Genomic DNA, 23,966 nt, shown 5'->3' on the forward strand with positions numbered 1-23,966 from the left:
ACAAGAGAGTCCCATACCACTACCCTCAGCTGTATCTTAATTCATAGATTGAATACAGGTTCTCTACTTTCTCCCTCTACTTTTTTTAACTGATATAAACTGCATCTCCTCTACCCTGGCAACAGAATGGCACATCTTCTCTTATCTGCTGTGAATGGGCAGACTTGGGGCACTTTTCTCCTCTTCTAGTGTGGTAAGATCAATCTGTATTTCCCTGTGTTACCCTGGCTCCACGGCCTACAATATCTGCCAGCCCACTGACCACTTTTGTAGGCCAAGATGTGAGACTTTTCCACGGATCCCATAACCTCCTGGCTATACTCAGTTTTGTCTTTTCAACATCTATGACTACAATCCTCCTTTTTGACTGCTCAAAAGCTGCTGGGGGGCTCCCAGTGTGGCTGTGTACCAGCCCCTTTCTCTGCAAGGAGAAGGAAAGAACTGGCCGCATGAGGCTGTCAAGATTTCCTGTGGCTTCATGGTATCTGGATGGAACCAGAGAGACCAGCCATGATGATCTCTTCCTCTGCATAGTTGAGATCCTCATCTGGCCCAATAGCTGCTAGAAATGCATAGCTTTTCTTTTGACTCATAAGCAAAGTTTCAGCGTTCATAAAGAATCTACAATCTCCTGTTAAGTACAAGACTACAAACACAAACACAAGAACACCTTGACCAGGTCTCTGTCCTATAATATTGCTGTGGCCAAACCCAACACTCATTCCCCCAGCTTACTTAGGATTGACTTGGATACATCTTTTACAGGAGTGAGTTGTTGAGAGTGGGGGCAATTCAAATTCAGCTGTGAAACTTCTAGAGAATGTGAGAGTCGGTAAAAAGGAAATGTCCCCCTTTTCTAAAAAAATGTACTTCAACCTTAACTTTCGATAAAGTTTGAGATTTTTAGCATCTAATTGAGGGAGGAGAAGGGTTCTCAGCTTATAAAATATTTCTTTCCTTTTTGTTCAAATAACATTGAACCTTTCAGAAGAGAAGAAATTCAAGAGGCCAGATTCCATTTTCAATTCAGTCACTACATTCAGTTTTCTTGGGCTAACCAATTTATGTTTTTAAGTCTCAACTTTGCTCTAATCTATCTGAAGAATAAGAAAAAAAATGGCTCTTATGTAACATGAATTACATCTAAGCTCAAATTTTCACAGCACTCTTAGGAAATAGGATCCCCACTTTAAAAGATGGACAAGCCAGGAACAAAAAGGTTAAGGGACATATGGAAGCCCATACAACTAAAAAAAAAAATGGTGAGCTGGGATTTGATCTCAGAGTCCAGCACCACAGTCTTTGAACCACTCCACAAAGCACTAATGAGCCCTGACTACTCTGTGTTCCACACTGAAAGGTACAAGGATTTATTGGGAGATAAGAGAGAAGCAGTAATAAATAAAAAATAATAATAATAATACATAAGCCAAGAGAACCAGGTCCCACTGCTTCACCTTCAAAGTGCATTACGTAGTTATATTTTATATCCCAGGTATTTCCCCCTGCCTTATCAGGGTATCAATATATTGTTTTAAAACCCCAACTTTTCTCAGCACATAATAATTGAAGCGCTAGCCAAGACTGGAACAAATTCTAGGTGCTTATAACATCAGGCAGTGTTTTGCCTTTGGATCTCCTCTTTCTGGGATGGCACAAAATAAAATCTATCCTCAAGATATATTTGTAGACAAGTGAAGGTACAATGAAATAGGACTATTCCTGAAATGTCCTCTGTTACTCCAACTCTGGCATTTCACTGACTATCCCTTGACCTCTGCTTCTTTCAATTTCTCTCCTGCTACTTCTTTGTCCTCATTCTTCCCACTCCAGTCACCCACCACCACCTCCAAAATACCCCAAAGTTTCCTTTAGATCCTATTCTTAGGGTTGCTTGGGCCTGTTCAGAAAAGTCTCTCCTTCTCTCCTAAGTGGTATATTAAAGACATTCTGATACCAACCCTTCAGGTAATAACATTTGTTCTCCTCATTACAGTTTAATAATGATGTGAGTGTGGAAAGAGAGAGAGAGAGAGAGAGAGAGAGAGAGAGAGAGAGAGAGAGATTGAGAGTGTAGGTTTCATGCTTCCTGAATGTTGGTGCTGCCCAGGGCTATGCCTCAGTCTTCTGTTCTTATTGCTTTATACACTATGAAGGCCTCTAAAGAGACTTAACATGCCAGAGGACCCTCTGGATTGATGTAGCTTATTATCAATGTGCAATCCCTTCTGTATAATGCAAATGAAAGGTCCAGAATGAACCCCTTTGTGTTAGTCAACTTTTTTTGTTTCTGTGACCAACATCCCTGACAATAATAACTTACAGAATGAAAAGGGGCTTTTTTGCTCATGATTTCAGAGGTTCAGTCCCTGGTCAGCAGGCCCATTGCTCTGCACCCAAGGTGAGGTATAACATTATGGTGGAGAGGTGTTGTGGAGGAAAACAGCTCTGGACATGACAACCAGGAAGCAGAGAGAGTTCTACTCCCCAGGGACAAAATAGAAACCCAAAAGGCATACCCCTAGTGACCTATTTCCTCCAGCTACACTCTATAATAAACCTACAGTTGCCACCCAATACAGTAGTCCTCTCTAATTATTAATCTATAAAATGGATTAATCCACTGATTAGGATATAGCTCTCACGGTCTAGTCATTTCAACTCTGTACATGCCTGTGTTGTCTCACATGTGAGATTTCAAGGATTTGCAAACCATAACACCCTTAAAGGCAGCAAAGTGAAGGTGAATGAGACAAACCCTATTGCCCCTTGTTGATTGTTCATTCTAGAAACAGAAATGAACAATCATTAAACAAATGAGCCTGTAATACAAATTCAGTCAAGGATAGTGTCATTGGGAAAACTAGAGTCAATCCAAGGGTAGAAATTGAAAGTGTAGGGGGAGGTACTCAGAATAAGATGGTCAATGGGGATACCTCTAAGAGGTTATTTAGAGACTAGTGAAGTGAGGACATGAACCACCCATGTGTCTGGGGAACAGCATTCCAGGAAAGGGAGCAACAATTACAAGTAAGTGTCAAGAGGACCCTGGGATGAGCATAGCAATAGAATTGAGGCCATTGGCCTTTTCAGTGCAATTGAAGGTGCAAGCTATTGACCTCCATGCACATAATTTTTTTACTCTTAGCTAAATGGCTTGAACATATGATTCTGTGAAGATAAACCTTTCCTTTTTTGGCCTCAGTACAAAACTTCACAGGTATGTTTGTTTATATTAGTTTCTATATTTGTTAAAATTTTGGTAAATTTAATCTGTAATAAAAAATTATCAAAAGCAATGGTTTGAATAGTGACTGTGTTATTTCCTCAAATGATTCCATCAGCCTGTTGTCCATTCTACCTCGTTGGAGGATACTTTCTTCATGTCCATGTGGCATGAAGTATAATTTATTTAGGCAAGGCCCTTTCAGTGGTCATTTAGCTTCCTTCCCAAAATATCTCCCTGTGTGTGTGATTTGTGCTCTTCTTCTGCTCCTCACTCTGCACATTCACATTTCTACCTACTTTTTTCTTTTAACAAGGTTTCCTACTTTCTGAATGTTGATGCTGCCCAGGGCCATGCCTCAGCCTTCTGTTCTTATTGCTTTATACACTATGAAGGGCTCTAAAAATCTATGCATTGATTTCCTATATGCCAACAAATAAACAAGTAGAACTTTAAATAAAAATAATACCATTTAGCACTTTCAAAAATAAAATATTTTGATATGACTCTAACAAAATATTTACAATCTATACGAGAAAAACTACAAAACTCTGAACAAAGGAATCAAAGTCCATGTTCATAAATATGTCAGTATTTTCCATGCATGATATTCAGATTCAAAGCAATCCCAGTGGAAATCCCAGAAAATTAGTTTGTGTATATCAACAAACTTGTTCTAAAGTTTATAAGGAGAGGCAAAAGATTCAGCACAGCCAACATGATATTGAAGGAGAAGGACCACACTGAGAAATAGACACTCTTTAACTTAACACATCATGTAAAGCTATACTATCAAGACGGTGTGATATTGGTGAAAGAGAAAAAAACAAATAAATCAATAAAACATAATAAAGTCCAGAAATAGAATTGCCTAAATATTTGTAATTCTATTTATCTTTGGCAAAGGAGCAAAGTCAATTCAATAGGGCAAAAAATAGTATCTTCAACAAATGATGTTGAAATAACAGAGCATTGAGTATAAAACAAAACAAAAAATCAGACCTCACACCCTTCACAAAAATTAATTCAAAATGGGTTACAGGCCTATGTTTAAAATACAAAACTAAAACTACTAGAAGATTGCACAGAAGAGATTCTAGATGACTTTGGATATGGTGTCAACTTTTTAGGTATAATACCAAAGGCATATCTGTAAAATAAATTATTGATGAATTGGACCTTATTAAAATCAAAACTTTTATTCTGCAAAAGAAAGTCTCAAGAGAATTAGAAGACAAGCCATAAACTGGAAAAATATTTGTAAAAGATATAGCTGATAAAGAACGTCATACAAAGACGGAAACACAAATATTTAATGATATCACTTACATGTGGAATCTAAAATCAGCAAACTTAGAAAAACAGAGAGTATAATGGTGGTTTCTGGGTCTGGGGGTGGAGTTGGGAAAATATTGGTGAAAAAGTACGAATCTTCAGTTATAAGATGAATAAGTTATAGAGAGCTAATGTACACCATAGTGCCTATAGTTCATAAAAATGTATTAAGTACTTGAAACTTGAAACTCACTAAGGGAATAGATCTTTTGTGTTCTCACTAGACACACACAAAATAACTATATCAGGTGATAGATATTTTAGTTAGCTTCATTATGAGGATCATTAGACAAGACATATTTACATTGATACACCATGATGTATACCTTAAGTGAGTACTATTTTTTTTATAAATGATAGCTTGGTAAAGCTGGAAAAATAAAAAACATATACAAAGAATTTCTAAAATTCAAAAAGTTTTAAATTTTTTAAAATCTTCCAAGGAATTTAACTCACATCTCACTAAAGCATATTTATAAATAATAAATAAATATTAAAAAGTGCCTTATATGGCATTGAGGAAACAAAAATTAAAATAATAACAAGATATCCCTTCACACCTATTAGAATGGTCAATAATCAGAACACTGACTACACCAAATGCTGGTGAGAATGGGGAGTACTAGAAACTGCCATCCATTGGTGGTGGGAATGCAAAATAGTACAGCCACCTTGGAAGGCAGTTTGACAGTTTCTTAGAAAATTAAGTGTGTGTTCCTCATACAATCCAGTAAGCAGGTCCCTAGGAGTTTAACCAAAGGGCTTGAAAATATGTCCACACAAAAATTTGCACATGGGTGTTTATAGCAATTTAATTGATTGACAAAACGCAGAAGCAACAAGATGTATTTCACTAGATGAGTGGATAAATAATCTGTAGTATATTCAGACGCTGGAATTTTTCAGCACTAAAAAGAAATCAGCTGTCAAGCAACAAAAAGACATGAAGGAAACTTAAATGCATATTACAAAATGAAAGAAATTTGAAAAGGCTCTATACTGTATAATTTCAATTATATAACATTCTGAAATGATAAGTCTATGGAGACAATAAGAAGATCACTGGTTGCCACAGGCTGAGCACGGAGAGGGATGAACAGGTGGAGCACAAAGGATCTTTGCATACTGAAACCATTCTGTAGGATACTGTCATAGTGAATACATGTCATTATATATCCAGCTAAATCCATAGATATACAATGCCAAGAATGAATCCTAGTGAATTTTATGAGTTTTGAGTGACAATGATGTATCAAGATAGACGTATCAAGATAAATACAATAACAACTGTACCAATCTGTCAAGGATGTTGATGATGGGGAGTCTATGCATATATTAGGGCAGGAGGAAGCTAGAAAATCTCTACTTTCCTCTTTCTTTTTTGCAAACTTAAAACTGCTAAAAATTTTAAATCCATAAATTAAAAAAAAGAGAGAGAGAGAGAGAACTATTCACAGGTTTCAAGTAGGGGCATGACATAGTCTAATTACATTTTAGGAAGGCCGGTTTAGCTGCTGGTAGAGAGGGGATAGCACTAGAAGAAGAGAGAGGAAGCTGTTGAGAAGGTCCAAGTGTGAGGGTCTTTCTTTAGACTCCTTGTCCAGATTGCTTTGCTTTCTTGATTTGCAACTTCTGTCTATGAATATTCAACAAACAGTGTATGAAACTACCTGCTATTTACAGAACTAAGCAACGTGGGACAGGTGGAACAGGAGCTGCTCCAATGAAAAGAAGAAACAAAGGGAAAATTATAAGTAGCAAAATATAAGCAACCTTTAATATGTCTATGTAAAAAGAAAAAAATAAATTCTATGAAGTTCATCAATGAATTAGGTTAGTAACCAGTACTGCTGTCTTCAAAAGAATCAACAAAGTAAGAACTTAAATTAGCTCTATTTGCTGACGATATGATTCTATACCTAGAAGATCCAAAAAACTCAACCAGAAAACTTCTAGAACTAGTAAATGAATTCAGCAAAGTAGCAGGATATAAAATCAGCACCGATAAATCAAAGGCATTTCTGTATATCAGTGACAAATCCTCTGAGAAGGAAATGAGGAAAACTACCCCATTCACAATATCCTCAAAAAAAAAAAAAGATATTTGGGAATCAAATTTAAAAAAGAGGTGAAAGACCTATAAAATGAAAAATACAGAACCCTAAAGAGAGAAATCAAAGAAGACCTTAGAAGATGGAAAGATCTACCTTGCTCTTGGATAGGCAGAATTAATATTATCAAAATGACTATACTACCAAAAGCACTATACAGACTTAATGCAATTCCAATAAAAATATTAATGGCATTCCTCATAGAATTAGGAAAAGCAATCATGAAATTCATCTGGAAAAATAAGAGATCAGAATAGCTAAAGCAGTCCTTAGCAGGAAGAGTGAAGCAGGTGGTATCACTATACCAGATCTTAAACTATACTACAGAGCAATAGTAACAAAAACAGCATGGTATTGGCACCAAAACAGGCTGGTAGACCAAAGGTACAGAATAGAGGACACAGAGATTAACCCACAAAATTACAATTATCTCATATTAGACAAAGGAGCCAAAAACATGCACTGGAGAAAAGATAGCATCTTCAACAAATGGTGCTGGGAAAACGGAAATCCATATTTAACAAAATGAAATTAAACCCCTATCTCTCACCATGCACAAAACTCAACTCAAAGTGGATTAAGGACCTAGGAATTAAACCAGAGACTCTGCATTTAATAGAAGAAAAAGTAGGCCCTAATCTTCATCATGTGGGATTAGGCCCCAACTTCCTTAATAAGACTCCTATAGTCTAAGAATTAAAACCAAGGATCAATAAATGGGATGGGATCAAACTAAAAAATTTCTTCTCAGTAAAAGAAACAATCTGTGAGGTGAACAGAGAGCCTACATCATGGGAGCAAATTTTTACCCTTCACACATCAGAACACTAATCTCTAAGGTATATAAAGAACTCAAAAAGCTAAACACCAAAAAAACAAATAACCCAATCAACAAATGGGCCAAGGACCTGAACAGACACTTTTCAGAAGAGGATATACAATCAATCAACAAATATATGAAAAAATGCTCATCATCTCTAGCAATCAGAGAAATACAAATCAAAACTACTCTAAGATATCATCTCACTCCAGTCAGAATGGCAGCTATTATGAAGACAAACAACAATAAGTGTTGGCAAGGATGTGGTGAAAAAGGTACACTCAAACATTGCTGGTGGGACTGAAAATTGGTGCAGTCAATATGGAAAGCAGTATGGAGATTCCTTGGAAAGCTGGGAATGGAACCACCATTTGACCCAGTTATTCCTCTCCTCAGACTATACCCAAAGGACTTAAAAACAGCATACTACAGGGACAGAGTCACATCAATGTTTATAGCAGCACAATTCACAATAGCTAAACTGTGGAGCCAACCTAGATGTCCTTCAGTGGATGAGTGGATAAAAAAAAATGTGGCATATATACACAATGGAATTTTACTCAGCATTAAAAAAGAACAAAATCATGGCATTTGCAGGTAAATGGATGGCATTGGAGAAGATAATGCTAAGTGAAGTTAGCCAATCCCCAAAGAACAATTGCTGAATGTTTTCTCTGACATAAGGAGGTTGACTCATAGTGGGGTAGGGAGGGAGAGCATGGGACGATTAGATTAATTCCAGATAGGGAAGAGGGGTGGGAGGGAAAGGGAGGGGGCAGGGGATTAGCAAGGGTGGTGGAATGTGATGGACATCATTATCTAAAGTACATGTCTGAAGACTTGAATTGGGTGTCAACATACTTTATATGCAAACAGAGATATGAAAAATTGTGGTATATATTTGTATTAAGAATTGTAATCCTAAAAAAAAGTACATGTATAAAGGCATGAATTGGCGTGAACATACTTTATATAGAGATATGAAAAATTGTGCTCTATATGTGTAATAAAAATTTTTTGTAATGCATTCCACTGCTGTCATATATTTTAAAAAATAAAATCAATAAAAGATAAAAAAAATGAGTAAAAAAGAAAAAAAGAGTCACAGAGGTAAACGGCAACCCATAAGGGGAGCCAAAACCCAGAACTGTAATAATAAGCTTTCCTTAAAAACAGAGAGACCACATGGAAAAAAAGATGAAGTTGGTTTAAGGTAAGCTTCAATAACAAAGATTAACTATGAATCAAAGACTAATGGATTTGGCAGTGCTTTCTTGGATATGACACTAAGTTAAGTAAAGGCAAAAGAAGAAGAAAAAAATCAATATGGATTAACTTGAAGACATGATTTGAGTTCCTAAGGTAGTCAAATTTATATAGACAAAAAGTAGAACAGCAATTGCCAGTTGCTAAGAGGAGAAGGGAATGGGAATTATTGTTTAGTAGGTGCAGAGTTCCATTTCATAAAAATGAAAAAGTACAGCAGATGAGTAGTGGTGATGGGTTTACAACAATGTGAAAATATTTAAACCACAGAATGATAATTTAAAAATTAATAAAATGGTAAATGTGGCATGTATTATTATAGCCTGATTTTAAAAAAATAGAAAAACCAGAGAAAATAAATTAATTGCTATATTTTTGTGTGAAAACCTCATCCAGCAACATTTCTTTGTTATTCTGCACCCCAAGAAATACTAAAGCATAACTTGATCAATTTGAAGTTCAATTTTAACAACCATCTTTATGGCCAGAATGGAGCCTTGTAGGAGCTGACTACATGCAAGAGGGGCTTTTTGCTTTGTCACTTACGAATCTCCCTTGCCCTTCAGAGGAAACCTGAATCTGTGCTCTTCTTTGAATGAAATTTTAAATGTAAGATAATATGACAGAATAATTGGTTTATGAGATTATTACATCAACTAAGCATCCTTCCTCCTCCAGGACCCTGTATTTCTGCAAATAAGCAAAAAGCTTAAAACTACTTTAGTTTGGGGCTTTTGAAGCACCCTTTTACGGATGATCTTAGTTGGGGCTGCTATGACAAAGTACATTGACTGGGTAACTTATAAACAAAAGTAATCTATTTCTCATGATTCTGAAAGTTGAAAGTCTAAGATTAGGGTTCCAGCAGGGCTGGGTTCTGGATCACATATCTGGGCTACAGGGTGCCGTCTTCTCTTTGTATCCTCACATGGCAGAAAGAGACAGAGAGTCTCTGGGATCTCTTTTATAACATGAGCACTCCAATCTCATGACCTAATCGCCACCCAAAGGCCCCACTTTCTAATACTGTCATCTTGGGGGATTAGGTTTTCAACGTATGAATTTGGGAAAGGACAAACATTCAATCCATTGCACTGACTAAATATAAAAGAAGTCACTCATCAAGTCAGGCTTTCTAGGACTATCAAAAATAACAAAAGAATCAAGAGAAGGGGGAAAACTAATCAAGAATGACATTGGGAAGAAAAAATTTCATAAAACTCGGTAGTGCTTATGGACAAGGCTGGCTGCATAATCTGAAAGGCCCATTGCAAACAATTAGGGACTCTTTGAAAAGTAGCAAAAAAAAAATGCCATTCAATATAGTAGAACATAGAGTTTTTTTCTTTTATTTCTATCCCACAACTTGCCATGGTGATTTTTATTTCCTATTTAATGTTACTCTGAAAACTAATTAAAACTTTGAATTACTAGCACAAATTTTATCATACATATTCCTGTTGCTTTAAGTACAAATATAAAGACATCTGACTTGAATGCAGAATCACCAAATTTAGACAATCATCATCTTGTTGTTCACACATGGATATGCACCAAAGGAAACAGTGCATAAACCTAACCTAATCTTTCATTTCACCTCTTGCTACCTGCACATTCTACCAACTTTTTACGCTAGGCTACAAATTAGTAAGGAAGAATTGAAAGGCAAAGGAATATCTCATCATCTCATCATGTCATCATTTTCACCTATTTAGCAAATGCAAAGTAAGACAAGTAAAAAGAGAAATAAAGGGTTACTTGATAAGTCCTGATTCTTAAAATCCATTGTTTCGTTTTTTGGTTTTTGGTTTTTTATTTTCATTCAAAGGAATTTCTGGTTTGTTTTTGATATACCATCATAGACTTTTCTAGAATGCCACTGTTTAAAAGAACATGCTAACTATTTTAGCTTGATTGTATACCCATTCTGTTAATCATCAAAATATGGAACGAGGTAAGTCCTACAGGACAAACAACCTGGTTTCTTTCATGAATAAATTGCAGGGAACCAAAAATGTCAAGATGTGGTTACCTGTAGATGAAAAAGATTTTAAACTGTCTATCAACCAAATGTAATTAGCAAACCTTGCTGGATTCTGATTTAATCAAATCAGCTGGGGAAAAAATGTATGTGAAAAATTTGAAAATTGATGGAATAATGTGATAATATTTGGAAATAATTGTTAATACTTTAGATAACAGTAGAATATATAGGCTTTCAGAAAACAAGGATTAACTTATAAAGACAAATACAAAAACACAGATATAATTATATGTCTGGAACCCAAAATAATCTTGTGTTGTACATCATATAAGACTATCATGAGTTCATAATAGCTGAAGTCTAGTACAAAGAACACATATCTGACCTATCGATGGTTCACACCAGTGAACTTAGCCTATCAGAACCGAGAATTCATTCATTCTTAAGTTTTTACCCAATGTAAGATATAGATTTTGGAGTAAGGTAGAAACACTGGTAGCTAAGAAGAGGAGAGAGATTTTGCATTTTGCTGTTTGGTTTTTTGTTTTGTTTTTCTCTTTGTACCTGGGATTGAACCCAGGGGCCCTTAACCACTGAGCCATATCCTCAGCCTTTTTGTACTTTATTTAGAGACAGGGTTTCACTGAGTTTCTCAGGGCCTGGCTGAGTTGCTGAAGCTGTCTTTGAACTGGCGATCCCCCTGCCTCAGCCTCCTGAGCTGCTGGGATTACAGGTGTGTGCCACCACAGCAGGTGAGAGCAGAGAGTTTAGTGATGAAGTAGGAGAAGGATTTATGAAGGCTCTGGGAAGAGTCTTGGTCTGAACTACGGAGTGCCATGCAGATGTTGAGTACTGCTGCCTAAGGCATAAAGTCGTGAAATCAACATGGCATCATCAACTTTGAAATTTAGAAACAATGGAGAAGACTCAAGAAACTGTCCAGAGAATTATTCTGGAGCCCTGCAAGTGCTTACTTCAGTTACCAGGTAAACAAGTGAGAACCAGACTTTCACAGGCAATTTAATCATTGGCTGAAAGTTCCAGAAGACAAATTACAGATTAACACTGAAGTGGCAGAAATGTTGCATATGCCAGTTTACTCATTGAGGATATCAAAGACAGCTCAAAACTCCAATGTGGCTTTCCAGTGGCACACAGCTTCTATGGAATTCCATCTGTCATCAATTCTGCCAATTATGTATATTTCCTTGGCATAGAGAAAGTCTTAACTCATCATCCAGAGGCAGTGAAACTTTCACCCCCCAGCTTTTGGAACTCCATCAGGGACAAGGCCTGGATATGTACTGGAGGGATAATTACACTTGTCCCACTGAAGGAGAATATCAAGCTATGGTGCTGAAAAAGACAGGTGGACTGTTGGGATTAGTAGTAGGTCTCATGCAGTTTTTCTCTGAATACAAAGAAGATTTAAAGCCATTATGTAATACACTTGGGTTCTTTTTAAAATTAGACATGATTATGCTAATCTGCACTCCAAAGAATATAGTGAAAACAAACAAAAAAAGGTTTTGTGAAGATCTAACAGAGGGAAAATTCTCCTTCCTTATTATTCTTGCTATTTGGTCAAGGCCTGAAAGCACCCAGGTGCAGAACATCTTATGGCTGCAGAAAACTCAGATATTAAAAAAAATATTATGTACATTATCTCAAGGATGTAGGTTCTTTTGAATATACTTGGAATACTCTCAAAGAGCTTGAATCTAAAGCCTGTAAACAAATTGAAGCACATTGTGGGAACACTGAGCTAGTGGCTCTAATAAAGCACTTAAGTAAGATGTTCAGTGAAGAAAATGAATAATATTAAGCCATTCTTGACTGAGTCCAACAGCTTCCTTTAGTTGATTGGTTTTTCTTTTAGCCTATTATCTTTTCACAAATTTGGACCAAGCTTGAGTCCTCAAAAACTGAGTAAATAGAGATGGTGTGAGTGAAATTGTTTGAATGTAGAAACCCCTCCACATATGTAATACAAAGTTAAAAGAACGAAAAGGAATCATGTTTGTGTAGGTCTAATTAGAATGTTAGAAGTTGTTTTGGAAGGATATTGTGACCAACTCTGTCATACTACCACGAATATTCTATTGATTCTGTCAATAAAAAGTACTAGCTTCTGCGGGGGAAAAAAAGATATAGATATCAACTATGTAATACTTATTGATGTACATATATATATTTTCCTCCATTGATAGTGGAGGTGTGTTCCAATAAATCCATGATAAGTTGAAAATATCATAAGGTGAAATGCATTCAATATTCCTAACCTACTGAACATCCTAGACTTGCCAAAATAGTGCACTAAACAGTATGTTGTGTTCCCCTCAGGATCAACTGGCCGACTGGAAGCTGCCACACACTACCACTACCTAGCCTCTGAAGGGACTGTCATACTGCATATCACTGACCAGGAAAAGATCAAAATTCAAAATTTAAAGTTTGAGTTCCTCTAAGTGCATATCGGTTTTGCATCATCATAAAGCTGAAAAATCATACGTTGAACCATGTTATGTCCTGGAGAGTCTGTTGGTGCAAATCACCCAATGTTTTCTTTCATCATTTCTGACTTGTTTATGTGAAGCCCATCTTCTATGATCTCATAAAACTCTTCCAACTTCCATCCACAGGCTTATTTAGTCTGTTTCAATATTATTTTTGCAAATAACAACTTGTTCATTCTTCCTCTGGAAAGTGCCTCCTTTAAAGAAGTAAATGTTCCTTGTTTATCCCTCCTCTATATTCAGTTTGGTGCATGTTAAGAATTCAATAGGACTATGCGATTTTTATTTTATTTGTAAGGGAAGAAAGATAAGCAGAATAAGGGATGGAGGGAGATAAGATACGGTTAAATAAATACATTTAGAGATTGTGGAAAATATTAGTTTAGATGTTTGACTCTCATTTCTGGTAAATCTGTAGGATTCATTCCTTAAACTTGAATCATGTTGTATCACTTAAAACATCTTTTCACAAATCCTCCAATGATAAAAGAGCTGTGAAAATCTACAAATATGGTACCTGATAAAAATGTCTCAGTCCTTCCTTGTAAAACTGCTCTCTAAATATCTAGGTGTGCTTCACACCGGGTAGATGCACCTCTGCTAAGGGCTGTGTTTGATGATTCTTTGATCACAGCTCCTATTCCTATTCAGAGATTCTGTGATTCTCAAAGATTGAATAAAAGGAGATGAAAATAAAATTGAGTCCTGTCTATATAAGAGTAATAACCTGATTTTATTTTCATGGATGCCAGCCCAACACTTGCCATTTGAGCTTTCCCTTTACTTCTTGATTTTTCTTGGCCACTTCTGGAATACTTAGATGATCACCTTCCTAACCTCACTGGGAGGGTGTTGATTCTCCATATATCTGAATTTCAGGTCAGTTCTCTCCAGAGGAAAAATCACTTGAGTTTTCTAAACCCAAGATTGAATTACCAAGTGAGAAAACAACACTGGATAAAAATAATATGTACATTTTTACATTGTATGTATATTAAACATACATGTTAAATAAGTGTCAAATTTTCTTTTTCAAGTTTTGACTCAAAATTTGCTAACTTAGAAAAGTTCTCCATGACCCTTAAAACCAGATCAGGATCCACAGACTACTCCTTCAAGATACCTAAGATAGAGTTTCAAAATTTTAATTATATATGTGTTTTACAATTCTTTGGTATCTCATGACCGATTAAGAAATCCATATATGTGATGAATAAATAATGTTCAGTCAGTGATTATCAGGACCTGCCTAAGCACTATGTGAGAAAAATCAGAGTACAAAGTTAATCACACAGGATTAAGATTTTATCCCAAGTGAGAAAATAAAATGGGTTAACAGGAAAAGGCATATTCTTTTTCCACAACAAATTAAGTAGAAAACTTTGGCTAAGAAATAAAATTCCTACCAAAGTAAAAAGAAGAAAATATGTGCATATATGATCTCAAAGTTAATCAAAATGGACATTATTTAAAGAGGTTTTGGTTTGAAAGACTATAGAACTCAGATTATTTCTTTATGCTCAAAAGCAGCAAAACGTATTGTTTCTAGGACACAGCAATAAAATCTTTTATTTAACTGTCATTTCACATGCCTTCCACCTGTGGGGAGTTGAACATCTTTATCAGGTCTTGTCTGTTTTAAGTCAACACCATTCTATCCATCAAGTTGACAATCTTAAATGAAAGTCAGCGTGCTATTTGATTTCCCGCCATCATAATGCGCCTTCAGCCACAACCACCTTTAAATTGCTTTTTCCTGGGGAAGATTGCAGTATGATAAGCTCACAGCCAAAAAGCCTTAATAAATCAACTAGCGTAGAGAATAAAAGTGAAAAATGTACTCAGAGAGGATATCAGATCTCATTTATGTTTAATTTTGCTTTTTTAGTACACATATATCTTTTTAATGTTTAAATATTATCTCCAAATTGCCCATTCAAAGGGGACTTCCAAATTAATTTAATTTCCATATCAAGAACACACCAAACACGAAAAACAATCTCTCAATGGCTATGCCATATATTTTTTTCTTCTTTAGTGGTACATCAGCAAGCCATATTAACTTCTGGGGTAAACAAATGCACTGTCTTAGAACTTGCAGGTTTTTGACACAAACTTATACTTAAGTAGCTAGAATAAATTGTTCTGGGGCCTACCAAAAGCTATGGACAACAGTTCATTCATTAGGTTGAATTCCTCAGGAGGTAATGGCAATTGTATACAACAAGGCTTCAAATGTCATTTATTTAGTAGAATATGGAGGCATGGAGTCCCAGGGTTAAACTGATTTGCTACATCACCTCCAAGGACTCTATCCTCTCCAGTCTTTCACCCAGGATCCTCAGCATGTGGATTTTCACACTAAGGCTTGCTTCTTTATAGACATCAAGTGCTCACACACAGGTACTCAAAGGGAGAAAGAAGAAAAGAAAAAGGAACTGACTCATTTCTCCACTCTCTTCTATCAAATGAGGGAAATCATTTCCAGAATCCCCAGGAGAGTTTTTGTTTGCACTCTTAACTGGGTCAAATTCACACTTCTGGATCAATTACATGTCCTCACCTTGGACCAGCTCATTGGCCACCACATTGTCACTGGGTCAATCATTGACAAAAGAAATGGGATTAATATGATCAACCTCAATCAATTACAATTCAATCCCAGAGGCTTTCCACTATCCAAACAGAAAAAGACTTTACTGTTTTCTAGATGAATTAAGGCCGTAAATCAACCAAAAAAAAACATGCATTTTTTTTTTCTCAAAGACATACCTGTAGTTCCATTATTAGAAATTTAATTCATGAGCATTGTTATAGTTTGGAACTCTGATGACTACCAAGGCTCATATGTTGAAGGATTGGTCCCTAGTGCAGCAATGTTGAGAGGTGCAGCTCTTAGAAAGTGATTGGATCATGAGGGCTCTGATCTCATCAATGGACTAATCCATTAATAGTTCATAATTGAATGAACTATTGGGAGATGGTAGCAACTTGAGAAGGTGGGCCCTTGTTGGAAGAGGTGGGACAGTGGGAGCATGCCTTTAAAGGGTATATCTTTTCCCCAGCACGTGTGTGTGTGTGTGGTTGTGTGTGTGTGTGTGTGTGTATTTTGGAATATACAGTCATGAACTGCATAACAATGTTTCAGTCATTAACAGACCACGCCTCTACCGTGTGTGTGTGTGTGTGTGTGTGCGCGCGCGCACGCGCGCACTTGCGCTTATTTATTTATTTCTGAGCACATCATGTGTTGACAGCCTCCTTCATATCATGCTCCAGTCACTATGATGTTCTGGTTCATCTAAGACCCAAAGCAATGGAATTAGCCAACCACGAACAGAAACCTCTAGAACCATGAGGCAAAATAAATCTTTCCCTGTTTTATCTCAGGTATTTGTCACAGCAATGAAAAAGTGACTACACAAACAGGGACATGCAATGAAGTAAGATGAAATTAGATGAACTCTAGATAGGGCAAAGAGGAAAAGGGGAGGGAGGGCAAGGGAGGGGGAATGGGGGTAGGAAAAGACGGTGGAATGAGATGGACATCCTCACCTTAAGTATAGGTATGAAGACACGAAGGGTGTGACTCTACTTTGTGTACAACCAGAGATATGAAAATCGTGCTCTATATGTGCAATATGAATTATAATGCATTCTGCTGTCCTACATAACAAATTTTTTAAAAAATGAAAAAAAGTATGAAAGATTGACAAAATACTAGACCTAAAGTACTGAAGTGTTAATAAAAGGTTGAAAGAGTTTTATTCCCACTTTGCTTCTCTGAAGATAATTCTAATTCTGTGATATTGACCTTAAAACATTCATTACTGAATGTTAGAGATTTATCATTTTCTTTTCCTATGCTGACCTTTAACATTTACTAAATGACATTTGTTAAATTGAATCAATAAGTTTTCCAAAAGGAAACATGAAATTGTAGGAAAGTGTCTCCATGTTAATGTTGAAAGCCTATAAATAACCTTTAGCGTGGTCTGTGCTATTTCATCATTAAACATAACCAATTCACTACCGCTGAAGATACCAGACGCAGATCCTTTTCATGCTGTCACCACCATTATTCAGCATCCTACATGAATATTTTCCCACCACCTAATAGTCTACCTAATTTTCTCATCACCCTACCTACATTCATCTTTTCATCCACAGTTATCATAAGGGATTTAGCAAGCCCTCACTTAAAATTAGCTATGTCATTTTCCTGATGTCCATAATTACAGTCATGCATGGTTGAACAATGGGGGATGTGTTCTGAACAATGCATCATTAGCTGATCTCATCATTGTGAGACTATCATAGTATACTTACATACACTAAGCTATGACATCATTGGGTAAAATAATCGTATGGGAACATTGTTGTATAACTAAGTTTTGTCCATCTTTCATACTTTTTTCATTTATAAAAATTTTGTTATGTATTATAGCAGAATGCATTAAAATTCATTAACAGACCACATATATAACAATGACTGTTATTGACTGAAACATTGTTATACAGGGCACAACTGCATATTCAAAAATAAATCTTTCTGGAAGGAATTTTCTCGAGAAAACTGTGCTGACTCCCAGAAATCAACTCTTTTTCTTCAAGGTTCCTCCTAACTCTTCATTTGAGAGTTGACCCGTTGTGTAGCTTTGGTTGAGTTAAAAAATGACCAGTTTATAACTGGTTCTCCTTTGGAAAAGCAGAATATCTGTCTTCCTTTTTTTCTTTGGAAATGTCATGTTCTCCATACTTCCTCCAATAACAGGTGACCTATGGTATACTGAACAATCCCTGTTTGTCTCTGTCTTCAGACAAAATGCTTCAAGAAAAAGTGCTCAGATCATTTGTGTGCCTAGAGTCTTCCTACTCTAAAATATCCTCCTACTTGCCACAAATTAAGAGCAACTATGAAAAAGCTGTGTTTCCTCCCAGTTCTTCCACATATATCACCTGTTCAGAGAATATACCTGTACATTTCCTAGATCCAAAGAGAATGTTGAAAGAAACATAATTTTATTTATTTTCTTTTATTCAGAAAATTAAGCACTTCCAACAAATTTGTAATGACCATCCATTCTTGGTGATAAACTGTGGACTTTGATAAACTATTTTTCACTCTTCTATGCTTTTGTAAATTTTCAGTATAAATAGGATTTTTCTAGTATAAGTTGTTTCCAATGGAGAGCTAGTATTTTTTAATTCCTACTCTTCAGTCAGCAAATATTTAAATACCCATACTCTGAGCCAGGTGTTAAACAAGACCCTTTGTAAATGTTATCTCAAACTGACACCATTGGGTATTTTTTTGCACTTTTCTGCTGAGGAACTGAATGCATAGAGAGTTTAATTATCTTGTTTCACGTCACACAGGTAATAAATGAAAATATCAGAAGCACCTATTACTTCTCTGTTTTCTTGGGTTTTATTTTTCTGACACTACCATTAGGAATTGTGCAACTTTGTTCAACAAAGATGCCAAGACCACATAGGGGGGGAAAGGATAGCCTTTTCGATAAGTGATGCTGAAAAACTGAATTTCCATATGGAAAAAAAGTTAAATTGGAACATTGGAATCTTATACCATACCAAAAAATAAATAATGAAACATATTCAAAGTGGATTAAAGACTTGAATATAAAACTGAAACTGTAAAACTACTAGAAGAAAACATAGGGGGAAAGCTCTATAACATGGGCCTCGGCAAGGATCTTTTGGATATGACCTTGAAAACACAGGCAACAGAAGAAAAAATAGACAAATGAGATCACATTAAACTAAAAAGTTTCTTCATGGCAAAGTGAACAATCCACATAGTGAAGAGAAAACATTAGGATGGGAAAAATATTTGCAAATCATATATTTGATAAGATATTAATATCCAGAATATATAAGGAACACAAAGAACTCAATAACAAGAAAACATATAACCTGATTTTAAAATGGGCAGAGAACCTGAATAGACATTTCTCAAAAGAAGGCACATAAATGATCAATGAATATATGAAAAATTCTAATCATAACATAAATGCAAAACCATACTGGGTTATTACCTTAGACCTGTTAGAATGCCTGTTACCAAAAAGACAAAAGGTCAGTACAAAAAGAAGTGAACAAAAGTGAGCCCTGTACACTGTTGGTGAGAATGCAAATCAGTATAGCCATAGAAAAAACAGTGTGGTGGTTTCTCCAAATCTTAAAAGCAAAACTATCCTATGATCTAGCAAACCCAGAAAATTAAATTGGTATGTCCAATAGATATTTTTGCTCAGTACACAAGTATTCACAACAGCCAAGATATGAAATCACCTGTGTCCACCAACGGATGAATGGATAAAGCAAATGTGGTGTATATAAAAAATGGATTACTACATAACTTTTAAAAAGAAGAAAATCCTGCCATTTACAACAACTTGTATGAACCTAGAGGGTATGTAAAGTGAAAGAAATAGATACACAGAGAGAGAAATACCACACGATCTCATTTATATGTGGAGTATAAAAAAGTCAAACTCATAGAAATACGGTCAAATGGTGGTTACCAGGGGTTGAGAAGGTGGAAAGATATTGGTCAAAGGATGCAAAACTTCAATTAGAAAGGAGGAATAAATTCAAGAGATCTATTATACAACCTGGTGGCTATAGTTAATGGCAGCGTATTGTATTCTTGAAAAACAAAATATTTATATAATAATTTTTAAAATGAATTGTGCCACTTTGTGGCATTTTGTCTTGCTCCTGCAGCTCTCTGCTATGATTAACACATATTATTTTTTTTTCCTGCACACTATGATATCCTTTAAGTTTATAGAGTGATACCTTCCAGCTTTAGACACTTACCAGTCATCGCCTTCATTAGGATCACTCATAACTCTGATGGTGACATTTGTTTGTAGTGTGTATCAATTGCCACCAAAAGTATAACTCTAAGGCACAATCAGCCCCCAACTTAGCATGTCACAAAGCCCAGAAGAAATGGCACAGCTAATCCTGCTTGAGAAAAGACGGCATCAAATTTCAGTCCGGTGTCTGCTGACACCTTATCCAGTGTGCATCCTTCACCTCCAGGCTTTGTTCTGACAAAATACCTGAGGTAAACAATTTAAAAGATGGAAATGTTTATTTTGGCTCACAGTTCAGAGGTTTCAGTCTATAGTCACTTAGATCTCTTGTTTCTGGTGCTGTGATAAGACAGAAGTGAAGAAAAGCTGCCCAGTCCCTGGTGGCTGGAAAAGGTGGGGGTATGGGGGGGACCTGGGTACCAAAAGTACTTTTCAAGGGCATGCCCCCAAAGACCTGCTTCCTCCCACCAGGCCCACCTGCTAAACTTTCCACCACCACTCAACAGCACATTTAGCTGTAAATCTATTAGTGGATTTATCTATCCCTGAGGTTAGAGCCCTTAGGTCCCACCTTTGAGCAATGCTGCATTGGGGACCAGGCCTTCAACACATGAGATTTGGGGGAAAACTAAAGATCCAGACTTACCAGTTTACAAATGGTAAACTTTATAGCAGTCCCAGAAGCTCAGCCAACTTCCCCTCTTGTGTTCTGCAACTTCAACCCCGACATCTTGCAACTCTCCTGTCTCTTGCTCCAGTTCTTAGCCCCTGCTCATTTTCTGTGCTCAGAACTCTCACATCTTGGTGCTACCAATAAAACAAAACCAATCAACCAAAAACACCCTCAAAAACCTGATGTTCTCCTAATAAGCTTTCCTTTCAGTATTTTGGGCAATGAAAATGCAAATGATGTTGAATTTTGTTTTAAATTTCTTTATTTTTCTTCCAATTGTCAAATACTTGGATATGCATGTGATGGGAAGACAGACGGGGAAAGGGGGATATGTTGAACCAAGGACACAAAGTTTCAGTTAGGAGCAACAGGGTATGGCGTTCTACTGTATAATATGGTGACTAGAATTATAAAATGTACTATATATTTCAAAACAGCTAAAAGAAAGATTTTCAATGTGCTCACCACAAAGAAATGATAAATATTTGAGGTGCTGAAAATTTTAAAATTTACATTCTTAAATTCTTTAACCCGCATGTAATTAAGCCTAAAATTCCTAAAATTAGGTAGTTTGAGATTTGAAGATAATTTCAGGAGGGCAGCCAAGAGGCAGCTGAGCCAAGCCGTTGAAACCCCAAAGACTGAGACTTGGCTCCGGAACCGAGTTCTAACAATGTAACATTGGGTAAGTCATTCGGCCTCCTAAGGTCTTGGTTCCTGTTTTATTTAAAAATTGGATTAAATATAGAATCCACTCATAAAGATATTATGAGGATAAAATGAGTTAATACTTACAGAGTGCTTAGAATACCGTCTGGCACCTCGGAAGTACTACTTGGTATTTGTTAAATAAATTTTTATAAGAAAAAAGAGATAGCTTTGAATTGTTATAGAACCAAAAGTATCTCAGTTATTAAGGCTGTTAAGTTACTTCTTGAAAACAGAACCCCTTAAAATAAAGTCAGGCTGTGAGGAGAAGCAAAGGCAGTCATGGTAAGATGTGAAGGATAGAGAGAGGGGACAAACCCCAAGGGTTTCATGTGGACCCAAGGCCGTCATGAAGGAGAAACAATGGGGAGCCCCCGACTCAAGCCAGAATATGAGAAAGTGAAGAAGACATGGTTGAAGCGCTTCTAATGGTGGCATCTATTAGGAGGCACTCACGCAACTGACGTAGCCTCCCAAATGGCTTCCGTAACCATTTGGATTTCATTTACACCTCATGTAAAACCAAAAGGTTAAGAGAAAAATTCTATAAAATGGGCCAGCTTTTCTGATGGCCCCCACTCCCACCCAAACACACACGCTTTCTTGGCCAAAAAGCAATTTGCCTGCAGCCCCACCCGGCCTAAGTGGACAGGGTATGTCACATTCCTCAGAAAACTGAGGCAGGGGCAAAGGTCAGCAATCAGTGTAGGTAGTGAATGATCAGGTGAAAAGATGATGACTGGTTATCAAAGAAACAACAATGGGCTGTTAACAATTAACCTCTGCGCTCCCACAGTGGCCACATATACAGGGAATACAGAGAAGACAGTGATAAAAGTAGGGGGTTCTGTGGGGAAGAAAGATAAGACCATAATTAAGAAGGGGGTATCTGGGATCTATAGAAAAGCAAGTCACACCCTTCCCACAGGCTTTAGGCTTCAATAGTCTCCTCCTCTTTGGAGAAGTCTGTCTCTTTCAATTTCTTCAATAAAACTTGCTCTCTAGACTTGCCTCAACGTCTCTCAGGTGTTCGATCTTCAACACTGAGGAACAAGAACTCGTTCCTGAGCTCCAATATGTGTTTGAAGTGCAGTTCTATGTTTAAGTGCAGCTTTATGAGGGTCACACTAACACCTGCTAAAGTGCTAACCCTGGGCTGGGCACACATTTCAAACCCAGTCAAACTCTATAAACATAGTAGGACTGCATGGGAGATGGGGTGCCTGCGTTTTGCACAGGAAGCACCTAAGGCTGAGGAAGCTCAAGAACTCTCTAAAAGTCACAGAGCTAAGAAGAGAAGAACTGAAATTCAAACTCAATCCATGCTTCTCCAGAGTTCTCCCTCAACTGCTGTGCTACCCTGCAGAACTTAAGGTCTTAGGGTGGCAAATACTTGGAAGTGAGAACTTGATTAGGAGATAGGAGGGCGGTCATTTGGTTCATACTTTGCCATAAATTCACTGCACAAACTTTATTTGAATTAGAACCAGAAAATTCTGAGGTCTGACTCGTTTTATTCCAGAACCAGCTCTTGAAATTTTGGTAAGAATGAGCAAGAATTTTAGCTTATATTTATCATACTTTATTTAGTGTCTTATTTCAATTTATTTTTCCAAGTGAGAAGAATATGATTAACCCAGAGACTAGTGAGTTATAGTTAAAAGGGAAACAGAAGGCATGAGCTTGACCAGAAATAAGGAAGTAGCTTAGTGGATCTACCAGACAAAAAATTTTCGTTCCCTCATGGCTACACAGAAAGCAATTTTTAGAGTCAATCAAGATGAAAATTACACACTAGAATCCACAGAAAACATTTTTTATACACAGCCGGAGGAAGAACAGCCAAAGGGAGGCTCATTGGTATCTGGTGCTCCCTGTGTCCACCAGGGACCTCCTATGAGGGGCAACACTCAGCCTCTCCCCTCCAGTGTCTGAAAAGCATGGTCCTAGGTAATGTTAGGGGTTGACTTCTGTTCATGGGGCAGGGGGATTGGTGTACCCTTTGGTCCATACCTAAGTGCCTATACTCCCTTCTGGCTTTGATAAGCTATAAAACTGGTATTTTGATCTCTGCTTCTCAATCTTCTATATGTACCTTAATTGAATCTGACTCTAGGAAAAGAAACAAGTGAGATTTAATTTCTTAAATATTCAGTAACAACAACGAACAGTAGCAACCACTAACACTGAATGAATGCTAAATTGCATCCTTGAATTTGGCTTGTGGCAGCATGTATTGATTTAGGTAAATGTTAGCAAGATGAATTTGATCATTTTAAATACAAAAAGAATTGTGAAATATGTTGCTTTCTGATTACCCAAATAATCCCCAGGAATATTCTGGAATGCAGAATTTAAATGACCATTCATCAACATTAGTAGTCATCTCACCACTCAGTACAAATGAGGGACTTGGTCCCTGTTGATTTTTATTTCTATGAATTTTAGAAGTCTCTGTACCCTTCCCTTGCCCCAGTAA

At 36.7% G+C, this 23,966-nt stretch overlaps 1 pseudogene; it reads left to right on the forward strand.

The window, feature by feature from the left end:
• Positions 1 to 11,658: 11,658 nt before the first annotated feature.
• On the forward strand, positions 11,659 to 12,561 carry LOC114090565 (geranylgeranyl pyrophosphate synthase pseudogene; annotated as a pseudogene).
• Positions 12,562 to 23,966: the final 11,405 nt, after the last annotated feature.

Source organism: Marmota flaviventris, chromosome 15, assembly GCF_047511675.1.
Source record: "Marmota flaviventris isolate mMarFla1 chromosome 15, mMarFla1.hap1, whole genome shotgun sequence".
Classification (NCBI taxonomy): Eukaryota; Metazoa; Chordata; class Mammalia; order Rodentia; family Sciuridae; genus Marmota; species Marmota flaviventris.